Source organism: Chrysemys picta, chromosome 17, assembly GCF_011386835.1.
Source record: "Chrysemys picta bellii isolate R12L10 chromosome 17, ASM1138683v2, whole genome shotgun sequence".
Lineage (NCBI taxonomy): Eukaryota > Metazoa > Chordata > Testudines > Emydidae > Chrysemys > Chrysemys picta.
The window spans coordinates 12,472,671-12,493,368 of record NC_088807.1 but is presented as its reverse complement, the minus strand read 5'-3'; positions in this window follow the sequence as shown (position 1 = coordinate 12,493,368).

The window sequence follows — 20,698 nt, the reverse complement described above, 5'->3', positions numbered from 1 at the left end:
TACCACTTCTAACAGCCGGAGAATTTGAAACCCATGCTTAACCGGAGAACCTTGGGCTGTTAGCATTCCCCTTTGCTTCCACAGACCAGCGTGAGCATGCAATACCCCAAAAGCATACTTTGAGTCAGTAAAGATATTAACCCGTTTGTCTTTTGCCAGCTCGAGTGCACGAGTCAGGGCCACTAGTTCAGCAAGTTGGGCAGATGTCCCAGCAGGTAAACTTTCAGCTTCCATGGTATCATGAAGTGTCACAATAGCATAACCCGCCCTCCTTTTCCCATTTACAACAGTACTACTGCCATCTGTATACCATTCCAAGTCAGCATTTGGGAGTGGTTGATCTTTTAAATCTGGGCGGCTAGAGTAGTGGGCATCTATGATTTCCAGACAGTCATGTTCCTGCTTTTCTGTCTCTGGTAGCAGGGTAGCTGGATTAAGGGAGGGACAGGTTTGCAGGGTTAACTTCAGGGTTCTCTAACAGTTTCGCTGGGTACCGAGCAACCCGAGCCTGTGTGAGCCAGAGACTACCCTTAGTATACAGCAGGGCTTGAACCATATGGGGAATATACACTTGCACAGTTCCTCCCAGTGTCAGTTTTTCAGCTTCCCCAAGTACTAGGGCAGTGGCTGCTACCGCCCTCAAACATGCTGGCCAACCCTTTGAAACTTGATCCAGTTGCTTAGAGAAGTATGCCACGGGACATTTCCAGACACCTAGTAACTGAAATGCCCTGTCCGCTTCTGGGGACCAGTGAAAGGGGTCATGATCCGCTCCCTTAACACATTCATACAGAGGTTTAGCCCACAGTCCAAACTCTGGGATCCATATTCTGCAAAAACCTGCCATGCCCAAAAATGCTCTAAGACGTTTACGGTAACTAGGGATAGGAACTTGGCAGATAGCCTCTCAAATGACAGAAAGGAGGCTTTCTCCCTGTCTGATGTGAAATCCCAGATACTGAACTTCAGGGAGTGCAATTTGAACTTTGCTTCGAGCTACCCTGTATCCTCGGAGTCCAATAAAGTTCAGGAGACTCACAGTAGCTTTAAGACAAGGGATTAGACCCACAGCAGCAATTAGCAAATCATCTACATATTGCAGAAGGAGGGCTTTGTCCTCATTGTCCCACTCCTCCAAATCTCTGGTCAGAGCCTGTCCGAACAGAGTGGGGGAATTTTTAAATCCCTGGGCCAATACTGTCCAGCAAAGCTGCTTTTAAACCCTTCTGTTGTCCTCATTATGCCTGGTAGTATTTTGCAGATCTCATAGTTGCTTGGGCACATTCAGGCCCCCCTTTCTCTTGGTTGTCAGCCAAGTCTTGGCTGTGAACAATGTCCTTGGATAGGGCCAGCATGACTGAGCTTGCTAGCTATATTTTCCCAGTTAACTCATTCTGTGCTTTTTCCTTCTCCATTTCTCGGCTTCTTCTAACTTACAAAGGAACCTTCCACTTTTCACTCAGACACCTTTTCTCCAACAATGAACGCATACACATTGCCATTATACATCCTTTCAGTAACATAACTTCTATACAGAACTGTCAGGTGGGTGTTAGCCCCATTCTGAGTCTGGCCTTGTTTTTAAAAAGTTCATAACTGTTCATGTGTTCCTTAGGCATTTCAGCCGCCACCTCTGCTAAGGGTCCACTGAGCTGCGGTCTCAGCTCTACCATGTACTGGTCTGCAGCGATGTTGTATCCAAGGCAGGCCCTTTCAAAATTTTCTAAGAAGGCCTCAGTATCATCGCCTGCCTTGTAGGTGGGGAATTTTCTGGGATGGAAAGTGGTACCTGGAGAGGGGTTGTTAGGATTGGCTGTTGTATCCGGCTTAGCCTTTGCTACTTCCAGTTCATGCTTCCTTTCTTCTTCTCTCTCCTCCATCTCTTTTTCTTTCAGCTCCATATCTTTTTCTTTCAGCTCCATCTCTCTCTTGTGGGCCTCCTCTTTGGCTTTCTCTTCTCTTTCTTTTAGCTCCATCTCTCTCTTGTGGGCCCCCTCTTTGGCTTTCTCTTTTCTGTCTCTCAGCTCTATCTCTTTTTCTTTCAGCTCCAGAGCTCTCTTGTGGGCCTCCTCTTTGGCTTTTTCTTCTTTTGTAGTCATTTTCCTGTTTTCTTGTGCTGGGTCACTCCCTCTGCAGTTGACTGAAACTGGGAAGCTCTCAGCTCTGGCTGCTGCTGAGTTAACAGAGACTTTCTAACTAGCTACTCCTGAGGATGTAAAAAGAAAAAAAAACAATTCAGCTTGTAAATTCCTTTTACCAGTCGTTTGTTTGCTCATTTGAACACTTCTCTTAACAAAGGACCTTGTTAAAAAAAAACTTAACACCTCTGCCTTCAGGGAAGGAGAGATAAGATATGCATCTACCTTCAACTCTGCTTTCCAAGCAGCTAGAAGGAAAAAAAAATCTTACTGGCTTTTGGGTTTAAAATGATCCCACCTCTGCCACCATGTCAGGGCTGTATCCCCACTTTGAACTTTAGGGTACAAATGTAGGGGCTTGCATGAAAACTTCTAAGCTTAACTACCAGCTTAGCTCTGGTCCGCTGCCACCATCCCAATGGATTCCGTCCCTGGGAAGCCTTGAGAGACCTTCACCAATTCCCTGGTGAATACAGATCCAAACCCCTTGGATCTTAAAACAAGGAGAAATTAACCATTCCCCTCCTTGCTCTCACCAACTCCGGGTGAATACAGTTCCAACCCCCCTGGGATCTAAAACAAGGAGAAATTAACCATTCCCCCTCCTTCCTCCCACCAACTCCCGGTGAATACAGATCCAACCCCCTTGGATCTAAAACAAGGAAAAATCAATCAGGTTCTTAAAAAGAAGGTTTTTAATTAAAGAAAAAGGTAAAAATCATCTCTGTAAAATCAGTATGGAAAATAACTTTACAGGGTAATCAAACTTAAAGAGCTCAGAGAACTCCCCTCTAGTCTTAGGTTCAAAGTACAGCAAACAAAGATAAACATTCTAGTAAAAGGTACATTTACAAGTTGAGAAAACAAAGTAAAACTAAGACGCCTTGCCTGGCTTTTTACTTACAAGTTTGAAATATGAGAGACTTGTTTAGAAAGATGGGGAGAACCTGGATTGATGTCTGGTCTCTCTCAGTCCCAAGAGCGAACGCACTCCCAAACAAAAAACACAAACAAAAGCCTTTCCCTCCCCCCAAGATTTGAAAGTATCTTGTCCCCTTATTGGTCCTTTAGGTCAGATGCCAGCCAGGTTACCTGAGCTTCTTAACCCTTTACAGGGAAAAGGATTTTGGAGTCTCTGGCCAGGAGGGATTTTATAGTACTGTACACAGGACAGCTGTTACCCTTCCCTTTATAGTTATGACAAGAGCTTTGAAGCAACAAACCAGGACGAGCACACTCACTTCTGAGGATTCCACTCTGTACAACCTCTGGAGTCCAATAGCTTTCCTTTTAAACCTTAAATGCCTTCTCTGTGCTTCCTCCTTAGCCTTAGCTATAACCTGATTCCGCTCCACCTCAGACAACAAGGTTCTCATAAGTATATTGCAATCATCCCAGTCAGGCTTATGGCTAGCCAGACACCCTTCAAAGATTGAAATAAACCTGCTTGGATACGTTGAGAACTCCCCTGCCTCTGCCTTAAAAGCAGCTAGATGTACAGGGTTAAAAGGCACATGAGAATACACAGACACAATCTGGGCTGCACGATCCTGTGTTCCTGGATGGGCTACCACATTCTCAGTAATCAACAGATACAATCCCACCAAAGGGGTACTCTCTGGAGCCTGTGGGGGTGGAGGAGCCGAAGGGGACACCGATTCTGCCATTACAACTGTGGGAGGGTTCTGGGGTTTAGCAGCCGTTACTACCGAGTCTGTCGGAGTCAAATGGCACTTGTGCAAAATATCAGTCCTATTTCTTAACACCATAAACGTATACGCATGGAGATGTTCATTCCATTTACCTGTTCTTTGACAAAACAAAAGTAACTGAATGATCGTGTTGTAATTAAGTGATCCTTCCGGTGGCCACCTTTCTTGGCACTCTAGCTGATACGGAGGCCAATCAACTGTACAGAACCTTTTCAATTTACTTTTAATCAACTGGTCAGATCCAAACACTTTCCAGTTCCCCAGAATGCATTCTAAGGGTGTAAACTGTACCCTGCCAACTGTACTCTGTTCCTGCCCCATACTCTAGGGAGACTCTGGGCATCCCCAGGTCAAAACAGATAAAGTCCCCACTGGACTTGTTCCTACCTTATCCAAGGGTCTGGTTCTGCACCGTCGCCCACAGCTGCTTCTCCACTGTCCGAGTGCGTGCACCGTTGTGCCCTCTGGGGTCGAGCAAATCACGTCTCCGCCGAGGCCCCCAATGAAGTCATCGGTGAGCGCTCTGGGTGTCGGGCGGTGTCGTAATCCGTCGGCCGCCAGGAGGGATCCGGACAAGGCTAAATTTCAGCCTCGAGCCCACCCAGGACGCCATAGGGTTACCATACGTCCGGTTTTTCCTGGACATGTCCGGCTTTTCGGCAATCAAACCCCCGTCCGGGGGGAATTGCCAAAAAGCCGAACATGTCCGGGAAAATGCCGGCCGGGCACTTCCCCTCCCGCGGCTGCTCTGCTCCTCCCCTGACTCTTCGGCTCTGTTTAAGAGCCGAGCGCTACGGACTTTGGGCAGCCCCCATGCCTCTGGACTCTGCGCCACTGGAGCCCGGGAGGGGAAGTGCCCGGCCGGGGGTGCAGGGTCCGGAGGCATAGGGGCTGCCCAAAACCCAAGCGCTACCGGCTTCATGGTTTGCCGGGGAGCCTCCAGACCCTGCGACCCCGGCTGGGCGCTTCCCCTCCCGGGCTCCAGCTGTGCTGGGGAAGCGCCGGCCGGGGGCGCAGGGTCTGGGGGCTGCCCGGCAAACCGTGAAGCCGGTAGCGCTCAGGCAGCCCTTTTCGCCTGGCTGGGAGTGGGAGGGAGGAGGGGCGGAGTTGGGGCGGGGCTGGGGCGGGCCTGGGGTGGAAAATGGGCGAGGCCAGGGCCCCATGGAGGGTCCTCTTTTTTTATTTGTTCAATATGGTAACCCTAGGGACGCCAAAACTGTTGCCAGCCTAAAAGGTTGGTGTTGCCAGACACCAAGGTGGAGAAACAAAGCAAATTTATTCGAGATCTCAGAATAGGCACTAGGAGACCAACATATCTCAAATCAAGTGCAGTGCATACAAACACGTTTTCCCTTTTATATTCCAAGCAGTTTCTGTGCAAGCCTTTGTCTATTTCACCCTTACCCCTCCCTTCCAGACAACAATTACAGCAGGTACACAGTGTGCATGTTAGAAACTTTCCCATTCACATGCTTATCTTTCGACCTTCGCAGGCCTGTGCACATGCAGTCTTGCCCTCCCTCTTCCTTCCCCCGCTCTTATCACTACAGCGTTTGTGAGTGAGCAAAACAGCAGCTGTCTGCTAGAAAAGCTGACCATTATATATTTTGCTTTTTAGGCTGTCAGCACTTTAGGCTGGTTAATGTTCACAAGATGGAGTCACTGTGGCTCATTTAGACCCAGAGCAGAAGAGCTTCATCGGCACTTCTGGCCTTCCACTCTCCCGAGTTACCTGGTAGCTATGCCTAGTGACACCAACAACTCCAAGCACCTCCTTGCCATAGATCAGGTGGCTGTGGCCTGGCTTTTTAGTTTCATAATAAGAAAGTTATATTTGCAATTGGCAACGTTGCATTGTTTGTGGTTGACATTTCAAAAATGCTGACTTGGAAAAAAAACCATTTGCAATCGTCAATCGCTTCCAAGCAAGCAGACTTTTGAAATTCCAAAATGCTCACCTCCTTCTTTTTAAAATAATTCTTTTTCTCTGCCATTGTCTTTCAGTTCAGTTTCTCAGAATAGCTACAGTATCAGTGTGATTCACTTAGAAATTAGATTTTTTGTTTACTTTACTAGCAATTTTGGCTGGTAATGATTCTTGAATTAATTTATTTTTTATCTCACATTACATCACAGTTAAGAGGGAACACAGCATTTGAAAATGTTCTGGATATTGTGTTGTTATAACAAGGTAAGAGTTGATGATGTTTTAGGATCAGTTCTGAAACCTGGAAATGATAAAGAATATAATAATGCATTACAATTACATTTTGTGGAAAAAGTACTTTATTTTTCAATGGTCTGTTTAATATAATTTTTTTTCTCTTGACGTTTCTTGTGGTTTCATATTATGGTGAAATGTGATTAGTTCAAACAGGACAATTGAAACGTGTGTGTATGTGTGTGCGTGCGCACGTTTGTTTTAATTTTTCACATTGATAAGGTAAAGAATTTTAGAAATCTAGTACCAAAATAGCCACATTACTGTATTCAGTCTGTCCTTTGGCCACTCCAATGTCCTCGGTCATTTCTTCTGCAATATTCACCCACTCCAAGAAAGCTCGTGTTCTGACTTTAGCATCAATAAGCTCATGCATTTCATCTTGCAGCCATAGAAACAATAGGCACCATTCTCATTATCCTCATCTCCTACATTTACATCATCTTTGCCATCCTGAGGATCTGCGCCACTGCAGGAAGGCACAAAACCTTCTCCACCTGCGCCTCCCACCTGACTGTCATTTCCATCTTATATGGGACCCTGATCTTTACATATTTACAACCCTCATCTGGCAGCTCAGTGGACCGGGAGAAAATGGTGCCTGTGTTCTATACCCTTGTGATCCCCATGCTGAACCCCCTGATCTACAGCTTGAGGAACAAGGAGGTGAAGGACGCCCTGAGGCAGAGGCGGATTTACAGTAAAACACAGGGTGCCCCCACCGGCAGCCAAGCTCCCCAGTCTCCCTCCTCTACCCCACCTCCTCCCCTGAGCGTTCAACATTCCCGCCCCTTCCCTCCCTCCCAGCACTGCTACCACTGCTGAACAGCTGTTTGCCGGTGCTCAGGTCGCTCTGGGACAGAGGTGGAGGAGCGGGGCCTCAGCACGCTCAGGGGAGGAGGCGGAGAAGAGGCGGGGGTGGGGCTTTGGGGAAGGGAGTGGAATTGGGGCAGAGCAAAGCAAAGATGGAGCCTCTGCACTCCCCCTACACATACCTCCTTCCCCCTGCCATGAGCCGCTCAGGGCAGAGGGTTGGGGTGGGGCAGGGGGCTGGGAGCACCCCCACAACCCCACCCACACCCCCAGGCCTGTGCCCTGACTCCTGCACCCCCCTCACACACCCTCAGTCCCCTGCCCTCCCTGACTCCTGCATCCCCCACACATACCCAGCCCTCCACATCCCATGCCCTGACTCCTGCACCCCCCCATCACCACCTGCACCCCTTGTATCAAATGGGAGCTGCCCCAGGTAAGCGCTCCACACCCCAACCCCCTGCCCCAGCCCTGAGCCCCCTCCTGCACCCTAACTCCTGGCCAGACCCTGCACCCCAACTCCCAGCCTGCTCCTGTACCCTAACTTCCTCCCAGATCTTGAACCCACAGACCTGAGTCTCTCCCACACCCTAAGTCCTGGCCAGACCCCACACCCCAATGGTTTTTTACATTTTTTTTATAAAGCGCTCTTATCCAAAGCGCTTTACAATAGTTAGCTAAGGGTACAAACAATATTTGGAAAGATCGTTAAGTGGTCTGCTGAGACCCTCTGTGATTTTCAAGTGGTCCGTGGAAAAATAAGTTAGACTACAAAAACAATTAAGGTACCTCACTTTATTTTCATTTTCTTCCTATTACTTATAGGAGGCAGATGAAGAAAAAGACAATAAAAAAGGGGGCAGGAGGGAGATTAGAGAGAATGTTCTTTTTCTTGGCTGGGTCCCAAGGAGGGGCCCCAAAAATGAAGCTGAGCACAGGGCCCCACTAACTCTAAATCCGCCTCTGATTACTGACGATTTGTACCACATTACAGCCAAATTGCCACCCCACTGACAGACCAGGAAAAAACAGCCAAATGCAGTTCAGTGAACTGAGAAGTGTCAGAAAGCCTTTAACCACCTTAAGGCGGCCCTTACGTCTGACCCTGTACTAAGGGCCCTGGACTTCAACCAACCGTTTGTCATAACCACAGATGAGCCTGAGAGGTGCGGCGAACAGCAGAGGCTAACAGAGGGAGTTGCCTGGGATCTGTCCGAGAGGAGGTACACTAAGTGCTGCATTAGGGGGGCTGTGTTGGTGAGTATCTGAGTGTCTGTTGCTGGGACAAGAAGAACAGGAGGACTTGTGGCACCTTAGAGACTAACAAATTTATTACAGCATAAGCTTTCGTGGACTACAGCCCACTTCTTCGGATGCATAAGAACAGATACTAGGTTTGTGCCACAGCTCAAAGGGTTGCTGGGACAGTTTGTCAGTTTGACCGTGTGCTTGATTGCTTGCTTGTTTGTTTGAAAAGTGTGAATTAGGAGTGCTTTGTTCCAGGTGGGCCTTGAGTGGGCCTCGTATATAAGAGCAGTCAGCAGCGAACAGCAGAGGCTAACAGAGGGAGTTTGCCTGGGAGTTCACCTGGGGAGAGCTCACTGAGGTTTTCATCTGCGGGTTTCTCTGAGTAGTTACTGCAACAGCTGAGGAAGCTCTTAAGAGGAAGGTGACATGGAAGATGAGCGATCAGCTGTTGTAACCTGCACTGATTGTGCCATGTTTGTGTTTCTTCCACAGGACAGAAGCGACTTTGTCTGTACAAAGTGCAAGCTGGTCTCCATATTGGAAGAGAAGGTTCGAGGTCTGGAGAAATGAGTATCGACTCTACGTTGCATAAGGGAAAATGAAGATTTCTTGGACAGACGTCAGGAGATGCTTCTACGGCCACAATGTTCTGAAGATTCAGAGCAGGCGCAGCAGGGACAGAAGGATGGTGAAGAAGTTTGGCAGCATGTGACCTCCAGAAGGAGAAAGAGGAGTGTCCATGTACCAGCAATGGAGATACAGGTGAGCAATCGTTTCCATGTTCTCTCTACAGGTACTAATGCGGAGAATGGACTAGATGTCCCTTCTGAAGGAAGGGAGCAGAAGGAGACTCCACCGATTGGAAGGCAAAAGATGCACTGTTCTAGGTATGAGGGTTCCACAACCACCACTCCCAAGAGGAGGAGGAGGGTGGTGGTGGTCGGGGACTCCCTCCTCAGGGGGACTGAGTCATCTATCTGCCGCCCCGACTGGGAAAACCGAGAGGTCTGCTGCTTGCCAGGAGCTAGGATTCACGATTTGACGGAGAGACTGCCGAGACTCATCAAGCCCTCGGATCGCTACCCCTTCCTGCTTCTCCACGTGGGAACCAATGATACTGCCAAGAATGACCTTGAGCGGATCACTGCAGACTACGTGGCTCTGGGAAGAAGGATAAAGGAGTCTGAGGTGCAAATGGTGTTCTCGTCCATCCTCCCTGTGCAAGGAAAAGGCCTGGGTAGAGACCGTCGAATCATGGAAGTCAACGAATGGTGGTGTCGGAGAGAAGGCTTTGGATTCTTCGACCATGGGATGGTGTTCCAAGAAGGAGGAGTGCTAGGCAGAGATGGGCTCCACCTAACGAAGAGAGGGAAGAGCATCTTCGCAAGCAGGCTGGCTAACCTAGTGAGGAGGGCTTTAAACTAGGTTCACTGGGGGAAAGAGACCAAAGCCCTGAGGTAAGTGGAGAAATGGGATCCTGGGAGGAAGCACAAGCAGGAGAGCGTAAGAGGGGAGGACTCCTGTCTCATACTGAGAAAGCGGGACGATCAATGAGTTATCTTAAATGCCTATACACAAATGCAAGAAGCCTGGGAAACAAGCAGGGAGAACTGGAAGTCCTGGCACAGTCAGGGAACTATGATGCGATTGGAATAACAGAGACTTGGTGGGATAACTCACATGACTGGAGTACTGTCTTGGATGGATATAAACTGTTCAGGAAGGACAGGCAGGGCAGAAAAGGTGGGGGAGATGCGCTGTATGTAAGAGAGGAGTATGACTGCTCAGAGCTCCGGTATGAAACTGTAGAAAAACCTGAGAGTCTCTGGATAAAGTTGAGAAGTAGTCGGAGTCTGCTATAGACCACCAGACCAGGGGGATGAGGTGGACGAGGGTTTCTTCCGGCAACTAACAGAAGTTGCTAGATCGCAGGCCCTGGTTCTCATGGGAGACTTTAATCACCATGATATCTGCTGGGAGAGCAATACAGCGGTGCACAGACAATCCAGGAAGTTTTTGGAAAGTGTAGGGGACAATTTCCTGGTGCAAGTGCTGGAGGAACTAACTAGGGGCAGAGCTTTTCTTGACCTGCTGCTCACAAACCGGGAAGAATTAGTAGGGGAAGTGAAAGTGGATGGGAACCTGGGAGGCAGTGACCATGAGATGGTCGAGTTCAGGATCCTGACACAAGGAAGAAAGGAGAGCAGCAGAATATGAACCCTGGACTTCAGAAAAGCAGACTTTGACTCCCTCAGGGAACTGATGGGCAGGATCCCCTGGGAGAATAACATGAAGGGCAAAGGGGTCCAGGAGAGCTGGCTGTATGTTAAAGAATCCTTATTGCGATTGCAGGAACAAACCATCATGATGTGTAGAAAAAATAGTAAATATGACAGGCAACCAGGTTGGCTTAACAGTGAAATCCTTGCTGACCTTAAACGCAAAAAAGAAGCTTACAGGAAGTGGAAGATTGGACAAATGACCAGGGAGGAGTATAAAAATATCGCTCAGGCATGCAAGAGTGAAATCAGGAAGGCCAAATTGCACTTGGAGTTGCAGCTAGCAAGAGATGTTAAGAATAACAAGAAGGGTTTCTTCAGGTATGTTAGCAACAAGAAGAAAGTCAAGGAAAGTGTGGGCCCCTTACTGAATGAGGGAGGCAACCTAGTGACAGAGGATGCGGAAAAAGCTAATGTACTCAATGCTTTTTTTGCCTCTGTCTTCACAAACAAGGTCAGCTCCCAGACTTTTGGACTGGGCAGCACAGTATGGGGAGGAGGTAACCAGTCCTCCGTGGAGAAAGAAGTGGTTCAGGACTATTTAGAAAAACTGGACGTTCACAAGTCCATGGGGCCGGATGCGCTGCATCCGAGGGTGCTAAAGGAGTTGGCGGATGTGATTGCGGAGCCATTGGCCATCATCTTTGAAAACTCATGGCGATTGGGGGAGGTCCCGGATGACTGGAAAAAGGCTAATATAGTGCCCATCTTTAAAAAAGGGAAGAAGGAGGATCTGGGGAACTATAGGCCAGTCAGCCTCGCCTCAGTCCCTGGAAAAATCATGGAGCAGGTCCTCAAGGAATCAATTATGAAACACTTAGAGGAGAGGAAAGTGATCAGGAACAGTCAGCATGGATTCACCAAGGGGAAGTCGTGCCTGACTAACCTAATTGCCTTCTATGATGAGATAACTGGCTCTGTGGACGAGGGGAAAGCAGTGGATGTGTTATTCCTTGACTTTAGCAAAACTTTTGATACGGTTTCCCACAGTATTCTTGCCGCCAGGTTAAAGAAGTATGGGCTGGATGAATGGACTGTAAGGTGGATAGAAAGCTGGCTAGACCGTCGGGCTCAACGGGTAGTGATCAATGGCTCCATGTCTAGTTGGCAGCCGGTATCAAATGGAATGCCCCAAGGGTCGGTCCTGGGGCCAGTTTTGTTTAATATCTTTATTAATGATCTGGAGGATGGTGTGGACTGCACTCTCAGCAAGTTTGCAGATGACTCTAAACTGGGCATGAAAGATACGCTGGAGGGTAGGGATCAGATACAGAGGGATCTAGACAAATTAGAGGATTGGGCCAAAAAAAACCTGATGAGGTTCAACAAGGACAAGTGCAGAGTCCTGCACTTAGGACGGAAGAATCCTATGCACTGCTACAGACTAGGGACCGAATAGCTAGGTAGCAGTTCTGCAGAAAAGGACCTAGGGGTCACAATGGATGAGAAGCTGGATATGAGTCGACAGTGTGCTCTTGTTGCCAAGAAGGCTAATGGCATTTTGGGCTGTATAAGTAGGGGCATTGCCAGCAGATTGAGAAACGTGATCATTGCCCTTTATTCAACATTGGTGAGGCCTCATCTGGAGTACTGTGTCCAGTTTTGGGCCCCACACTACAAGAAGGATGTGGAAATATTGGAAAGAGTCCAACAGAGGGCAACAAAAATGATTAGGGGTCGGAGCACATTACTTATGAGGAGAGGCTGAGGGAACTGGGATTGTTTAGTCTCCAGAAGAGAAGAATGAGGGGGGATTTGATGGCTGCTTTCAACTATCTGAAGGGAGGTTCCAAAGAGGATGAAGCTCGGCTGTTCTCAGTGGTGGCAGATGACAGAACAAGGAGCAATGGTCTCAAATTGCAGTGGGGGAGGTCTAGGTTGGATATTAGGAAACACTATTTCACTAGGAGGGTGGTGAAGCACTGGAATGCGTTACCTAGGGAGGTGGTGGAATCTCCTTCCTTGGAGGTTTTTAAGGCCCGGCTTGACAAAGCCCTGGCTGGGATGATTTAGTTGGGAATTGGTCCTGCTTTGAGCAGGGGGTTGGACTAGATTACCTCCTGAGGTCCCTTCCAACCCTGATATTCTATGATTCTAATGGTGTAGGAGCAGTTCTAATGGAGGAAGGACCAGATGAACAATTTCATCCTGTCGTGTTTCTGTGCAAAAAACTTTCTGAGAGGGAAAGCCATTGGTTAGTCTCAGAAAAAGAATGTTACGCCATTGTGTATGCTCTGGAGAATCTACGCTTATACCTTGGGGCCGCATTTCCAGCTGCAGACTTACCATGCTGCACTGAAGTGGCTTCACACAGTCAAAGAGACTAACAAAAAACTTCTTCAGTGGAGTTTAGCTCTTTAAGACTTTGATTTTGAAATACAACACATTTGAGGAGCCTCTAACAAAGTGGCTGATGCACTCTCCTGGGAAGGTGTCTCTGAATCAGCCAGGTGAAAATGACCCTGTATTCTAAGTCATTGTAGTCCTTAAAATATAAACAAATACTGTTTAGTTCTTCATGTAATTGTTAGTAAAATTAGAGGTGCATGTATCTTATTAACTCTGATTCCTAAACCTCCAGGAAGAAATTCCAGCCGGTGTGGACCCGACCTGAACCAGGCTGGCCAGCACTGTCTGTTATTTGGGAGGCGTGTGATAAATGAAGGTGGGGGTAGCTCCCTTTTATGGACACCCCGCCAGCCAGTTAGCTATAAAATCCCTGTTAGTAGCTGTTCTCTGCTTGCTTTACCTGTAAAGGGTTGAAATGTCCATAGGTAAAAGGAAGGGAGTGAGCACCTGACCAAAAGAGCCAATGGGAAGGCTAGAACCTTTTAAAATTGGGAAAAAACTGTCCCTTTGTCTCTGTGTTGTTCTTCTGGAGAGGAGAGATAAGGCAGAGCTATGCTGTAAGAGCTTGCACCAGCTATAAAAAATGATCAAATCATACCTAGAAACTACTAATTTGAAACCCCAGATATGTAAGTAGATCAGGAAATGTCTAAGAAGACACGATTAGGTTTATCTCTTTTATTTCTTTATGGCTTGTGGACTCCTCTGTGCTAACCCCCAAATGCTTTTGTTTTGCTTGTAACCTTTAAGCTTAATTAATTATTATATTTGCTCTTTTTGAATCTAGCAATAGCCTACGTTCCAGATGTATTTTCTTTCTTTTTGTTTTTAATAAAATTTACCTTTTTAAAGAACAGGATTGGGTTTTTGTATCCTAAGAGGTTTGTGCACATGTTGTTTAATTAGGTGGTGTCAACAGCTGATTTCCTTTGTTTTTCATTCTCAGCTCTTCGCCGGGGCTGTGTGTGTTAAAGGGCTTGAGGGTACCCCACAGGAAGGAATTCCTAAGTTCACCTTCCTGGGTTGTAAAAGTGTATTTTTGCACTTGGGTGGTGGCAGCATCTACCCATCCAAGGTCACCCAGAGGTAGTTCACCTTGAAACAGTTTCCACCAGGCAGGAGGTGGGAGAGGCTTATCTCCCTAGCTGACTATTGTGTATTGTGTGTTTTAAATTTTTTCTAATGTCCAACCTAAACTGCTCTAGCTACAATTTAAGCCCATTGTTTCTTGTCCTATCCTCAGAAGTTAACGAGAACAAATTTCTCTCTCCTCCTTGTAACAACCTTCTATGCACTTGAAAACTGTTAGTCCACATGCATTTGTGGGTGACCCTAGTCTTCTCTTCTCCAGACTAAACAAACCCATTTTTTTTCAGGTTCCAGAGTGGTAGCCATGTTAGTCTGTTTCAGCAAAAACAATGAGGAGTCCTTGAAGCACCTTAGAGACTAACACATTTATTTGGGCATAAGCTTTCGTGGGCTAAAACCCACTTCATCAGATGCATGGAGTGAAAAATACAGTAAGCAGTGTATATATACAGTACATGAAAAGATGCCTTACCAAGTAGGGGGTCAGTGCTAACGAGGCCAATTCAATTAAGGCCTTGTTAGCACTGATCCCCCACTTCCTCCTTAATTGAATTGGCCTCGTTACCAGTTTTTTCAGTCTTCCCTCATAGGTCATGTTTTCTAGACCTTTAATCATTTTGGTTTCTCTTCTCTGCACTTTCTCCAATTTCTCCACATCTTTCCTGAACTGGACGCAATACTGCAGCCGAGGCCTAATCAGCACAGAGTAGAGTGGAAGAATTTCTTCTTGTGTTTTGCTTACAACCAGGGGCGGCCCTAGACTAGCTGCCAGCAACGGGCACCCTAGGCAAACCATGCAATTGGTGACCCCACCCCCAAACTCCAAGGGCAGATCTAGGCTGAGGTTTTTGGTAAACTGGGAAACATTTTGCCCCTTTTTTCCTTTTCATGTTTTTTAAGCATTTTTTTTCAAACAGAGGCTTAATCATTCAGTTTGTCCTCCGTTTGTCTGTCCAACCAATGTTTCTGAGATCAGATAAAATAGAGACACGAAATTTTCAGAATAGATTTGTACACGACAGCTAGATGATATTTCAGTCCGATTTCAAATAAAAATGCATTGAAAATGTTAATTCGAATTTTTATCATCCATTATGCTATCCTGCTTTAACTGCCATTACCACCACATCCAATATAGAAAGAAATAAGAAAACTCTTCAATGAACTTTAACCTGTATTTACAAAACACTCCAAATAAAAAAACACTCTATGCTCTTAAAACATGACTTTTCTTGCTTTAAGTTTTGAGAATTCAGTCACTAGTTCTTTTAGATCCAGTTTTCCAGCTATTTCATGCTCTATTGACATTGTGGCAAGTCCAGCAAGTCTCTCTTGCACCATTGTTGAATGCAGATACGTTTTTATCAATTTTAATTTTGAGAAGCTATGTTCCCCACTAGCTACGGAAACTAGCAAAGTTAAAAGAATGCATAGAGCTATAAAAATGTTTGGAAAACTTTCTGTGAGTTTATTTTCACAAACAAACTTCAGTACTTCTTCAGTACTTCTTCAGTAGTTCAGGAATGTTTCTTAAGTCGTCTTGAAAAAGCCTGAAGCTCACTACACAAATCTTTAGCATCAATGTCTCTGAATTTTCATGAGTCAATGCCAACTCCAGTATTATACAAAATTCTCTTATCTGTCTTGCTGTTTTCTTTTGCAAACTTTCATATAGAAAGCCAAATACTGACTCTAGCTGCTGCATCTGTTGAAATCTTTCGTCAATTGAGTGAATAGCAGTATCAAGGACTGTGAAGTAGAAATTCACTTTGAACCTTTGTTTTAGGTTCTGAATAGGTGTGTCTCGTTCTTCATACAAAAACTGCTGTTTCTTTTGCCTAATGCGAGATGTGTCTGGTTCAAATTCTGTCGGAAAATCTATTTCTTCAGCAAATTCGAGAGAATCTATCAGTATTCTTTCAAACCCTTCATCACTTCTGAATTCCTCCAGAATATTTTTAGTTTGTGAAGTTTTTGAATAGCAGAATGTATGTTCAAGTTCTTTTCCTGAAGCTGCTTACTAGTGAGGTTAATCTCAAAAAGGATAGTATACCACAAAATGAGTGAAGTCACAAATTTGAACTTGGAAAGGCCATTTGCAAGAGCTTCTGCATCTGAACGTGCTGCATTGCCAGATGATCCAGTAAAAGTAGTATCATCAGAAATTTCAATTATGGCATCATAAATGTTTCCAAGTTCATAGCAAAGAGGCTTCAAAGCATCAATGTGACTCTCCCATCTTGTCTGACTAAGTGGTTTCACAGTTAGGGAATTCACATGGCAAGTCAGAATCTCCCAACAGTGTTCAGAGTAGCAGCCGTGTTAGTCTGTATCCGCAAAAAGAACAGGAGTACTTGTGGCACCTTAGAGACTAACAAATTTATTAGAGCATAAGCTTTCGTGGACTACTGTAGTCCACGAGTACCACAAGTACTCCTGTTCTTTTTCCCAACAGTGTGTTGAGTCTGAGAAAAACACATAAACACGTTGCACCGGGTCAGAGAAACTGCTTGCCCCCAAACAGCATCTAGCAGCATCATTGACAACCAAATTCAGAGAATGCGCACTGCAAGGAATGAAAAAGGCCCTAGGATTGATTTCCATCATTCTCCTTTGAACACCATTGTCTTTACCATTCATATTACTCCCATTATCATCTTGGCCACAGAAATTTTCAACAGATAATGACATTGTTTCAAGCTCTTGTAGAATAGTTTCAGTCATAAATGCACCAGTTGTCTCCTTCAGTGGTACGAAACCCAAAAAATGTTCCTTTATGAGCACTTCAACATTATCTTAATCTGCAGACTTTTCCATATCCACAAAATGAATGATCATTGTCATTTGTTCAACATAACTCACATCTGGTGTACAGTATTATTGAAAAGTATTTTGCAGAATGGGCAGCTTGTACAATTTTCTTTTTAATGGCATTTGCTAGGATTTGAATCAGTTCATTCTGCATATTTTTTCCTAAGTAATGAACCTGTGTTTCATGATTAGTTATTTTACGTAGATGCTCCCTCATGACTGGATCAAACAAAGCTACGTATTCAACAAATTTTAAAAAGTTTCCATTACCTGGAGTGTATAATTTTTCATTTCTACCATGGCCATGGAATGCTAAATTTTGACCACCAAGAACTCTCACTAAAACACATATTTGTTGCCAATATTCTTCTTTTTTCTTGATCACACATAAATTTTCTTCATCGATAGTTTTTCCTGTTTTCAATCGTAATGCAAGTTCTTTCCAATTTTGAAAACATTCCAAATGTTCTGTACTTCTTTCATGTGAAGAGAGAATTGAAGATATGTTTTTCCAGTCCTTCAAACCATTTTCAGTAAGTGATGTACCAACTGCTTAATTTCTAAACAACTTGCAGCAAAAGCAAAACAGAGTCCTTCGACATTGAATATTGTAACCAGTTTAGATGAATTTCTTCCCCATTAACGAGTTTCCTCTTGTAATGCTGAGCAGAAAATTTTCTTTTATTTCCATCCTTAGGGAAGGGAAATTCATGAACTGCTTACATACATATCACATGGCATTTACACTTTAGTTCCTGTCTGAATTTGTCTAGCTTCCACTTCAAGCCATTGGATTATGTTATATCTTTCTCTGCTTGACTGAAGAGTCCATTATTTAAAAAAGTGTTCCTTATGAAGATAGTTACAAACTGTAATCAAGTCACCCCTTAACCATCTCTATTTTAAACTAAATAAATTGAGCTCTTTCAGTCTATCACTATAAGGCATGTTTTCTAATCTTTAATCATTCTTGTGGCTCTTCTCTGAACTCTCTCCAATTTATCAACATCCTTCTTGAATTGTAGGAACCAGCACTGGACACTGTATTCCAGCAGTGGTTACACTACTGCCAAATATAAAGGTAAAATAACCTCTTTGCTTCTACTCAGGATTCCCCTTTTTATGCATCCCAGGATCGCATTAGCCCTTTTGGCCATAACATCGCACTGGAAGCTCATGTTCAGCTGATCTGCCACAATCCCAAATCTTTTCAGAGTAACTTCTTCCCAGGATGGAGTCGTCCACTCTGCAAGTAAGGCCTACATTCTCTGTTCCTAGATGTACATATTTACACTGAGCTGCATTAAAATGCATGTTGTTTGCTTGCTCCCAGTTTACCAATTGATCTAGGTGGCTCTGAATCAGTGACCTGCCCTAGTTATTATTTACCTGTCCCCTGATTTTTGTCTCCTCTGCCGACTTTATCAATGATGATTTTACATGTTTACATGCTCTAACTCGACAACAAGCGACGAGCGGGATGCAGGGGTAAGTGGGTGAGATTCTCTGGCCTGGGTGATGCAAGGAGTCAGTTTAGAGAATACAATGGTCCCTTCTGGCCTCAACATCCATGGATCTATGGGGCCCGGGCTGTGCAACCACCTCATAAGGAGGCCAAATTTCAAGGCACATTTTAAAGAAGTTTCTTAAATAAAATGAGCAAAAGTAGATGGAGGAGGGAGCCACAATAGGAGCTGCCTGCAAACTAATATAGATGGAGCTGTGGTTACTGACACATTTAGGGACCTGCCTGTCTGTACTATATACAGACCCAGAGACCCAGCTCACTGCATTATCGGAAGTGTTTGCAGTGCAGGATCCTCTCCTCTCACTGAACCTGTTCCCATGGCTCCAGCTGTGCTAGTAGCTCAAAGCAGCATGTGCCAACTGGACTAGCCACAACCCAACTACTGGCATAGGGGGTGGCCTGGGAAAGGGGGCAGAGCCAGGACATTCCTCTGCTCAGCCAATCCCTGGCTAGTCTGAATTTCTCCACTCTGAACTTGGAGAGGGGGAGTGGCTTGGGAATGGGGGCATGGCCGGGACTTTCCGGAAGCCACCCAATCTGCAGCTGCTGTATCACCTCTAGCCAATGGGAGTGCTGTGCAGAGACCACAAGTCCTGTATTTGTATCACAGTCCCCATTTTCCATGGGATGCCCAAACACCTGCGATGTGCCAGGTTTTCATTCCTGCCTTGTACATGTCTGGTTGTCTTACAGTCACACGGTGTGTGTCTGATCCGTGTGCCTGGGCTGAGTGGGACTGGCTCTGTGTGACAGGGACACATGGCCCCTGGAGGGGCACTCAGGGTCTGGGCTAAGGGTGTGAAGTGAAGAGCAGTGGATGAGGACTGATGCTACCAGACCAGGGCTGGAGGTTAGAGCTCATGTTAATGTCACTCACTCAATGGTTGCTGATAAACTTACTCACATGCTAAGCTCCTGTTCTGGGTACAATGTGCCTGGGAGGCTGTGGAGACTAGAGCTGTGTGGACAGACACCAGCTCATGCCAACCACACACCACCGTGTGTCCTGTCTGAGTATTTCATGATCCTAAAAATTGTCCTTGGGAAAGTGCCCCTGTTTGTGATGCTGAACCTCTGTGGATTTCACATTATTGGTGTAGGTCACTGCCCCCCCATGAGCCAGGGGGTCCCCATTGGAGCACTCGCCTGGGGGTGGGGAGGGTGTGACTGCTTCCTGTGAGTGAGACCAGCCTTGACCTGTGGCTAGTAGTCTGTGTGCTGCAAAATGTAAATGGAAACCAGCGCATTCAGCCATCGCAGACAGAGACCTGGGGGGGAGGGATAATGTTTCCACTCACATCTCAAGGGGGGAGGGCCCCTCTGGCCACACACATATCAGGGCTGCTCCCAGACATGCTACAAGAGACCACAACCCACCAGTTCCTCTTCTGCTCCCCTGGGGAGGAGGGAACTGGAGCCACCGAGCCTCCAGTGTTCTCCTCGGAGGCCCAGACGCTGCTGCAGAGTCCCCTGGCTCGGTCACCGGCTCCCACTCCCCATGATCCTGCTGTGGCTGCTCTGTAAGTTTTGGGGAGCTTTCTGCCAATGAGCTTGGGGAGGGGGTGTCTCTGGGCTGTAGGGAGCAAGGAGAGAGGTAGGTTTGTGGGTCTGCCTGGGCTGAGGGGATGGGGGGACCAGCGTGGGGTAAGAATAGTTAAAAATATTAGAAATGGTGGCTACATGTGGCTATTTCACTGGGATCCGGATGGTTATTTCATCTCAGATTAAAAAGCTGGTCATAAATTCAGGGCACAATTTTTTTACGTCTGACATGTTTTTCAATCTTCTTCCAATGTTGTAACCTCCTGCTCTACATGCCCTTGTGAAGGCATCATAGGATCATATATATAATGTACCTTCAGAGCAGTCTAGTGGTTGAAACAGTAATTTCCCATTAAAAATTATGCAATTTGGATCCAAACCCCATAGACAGCTTTGAAAATTAGAACCTCTGATTTTATTCGGATTGTAAAATCTTTGGGGTAGGGGACATCTTTTTGTTCTGTGTTTGTACAGACCCAGGGGTCCTGGTTTATAACAGGAGCTCCTAGGTGCTACTGCACTAGAGAATACTAATAATACATACACTGAAACTACATTGAAAGGAAGATATTGAGGTTTCAAACTCAAAAACTCTGATGTTAGAAAATGCCAGTATTTAGGTTTAGAAATATTGGAAAATGATCCCATGCTCCATATTCTTAGTTTCCCAGGGAATTGTGGTGGATTCTTTCTTAGTAAAGGTAATTTGTTTACAGTTTGATCATTGACGTCAGGGAGAGTTTTTTTTCCATCAACTTCAATCGACTTCTTGTCAGACCCTCAAACTCTTCTGTAGACTTTATAATCCTCCCCTGTAATTGTATCAACTTTGTCATATTCCTAACTCGGCCTTTCCACCCATATCCGCGTTGAGACCTATCACACATGCACTGATTGTTTCTTGTTTATTATCAAACTTTCTGAGAAGATTAATTAATCAAATCTGCAGAAAAGATCATTAGAGAGGG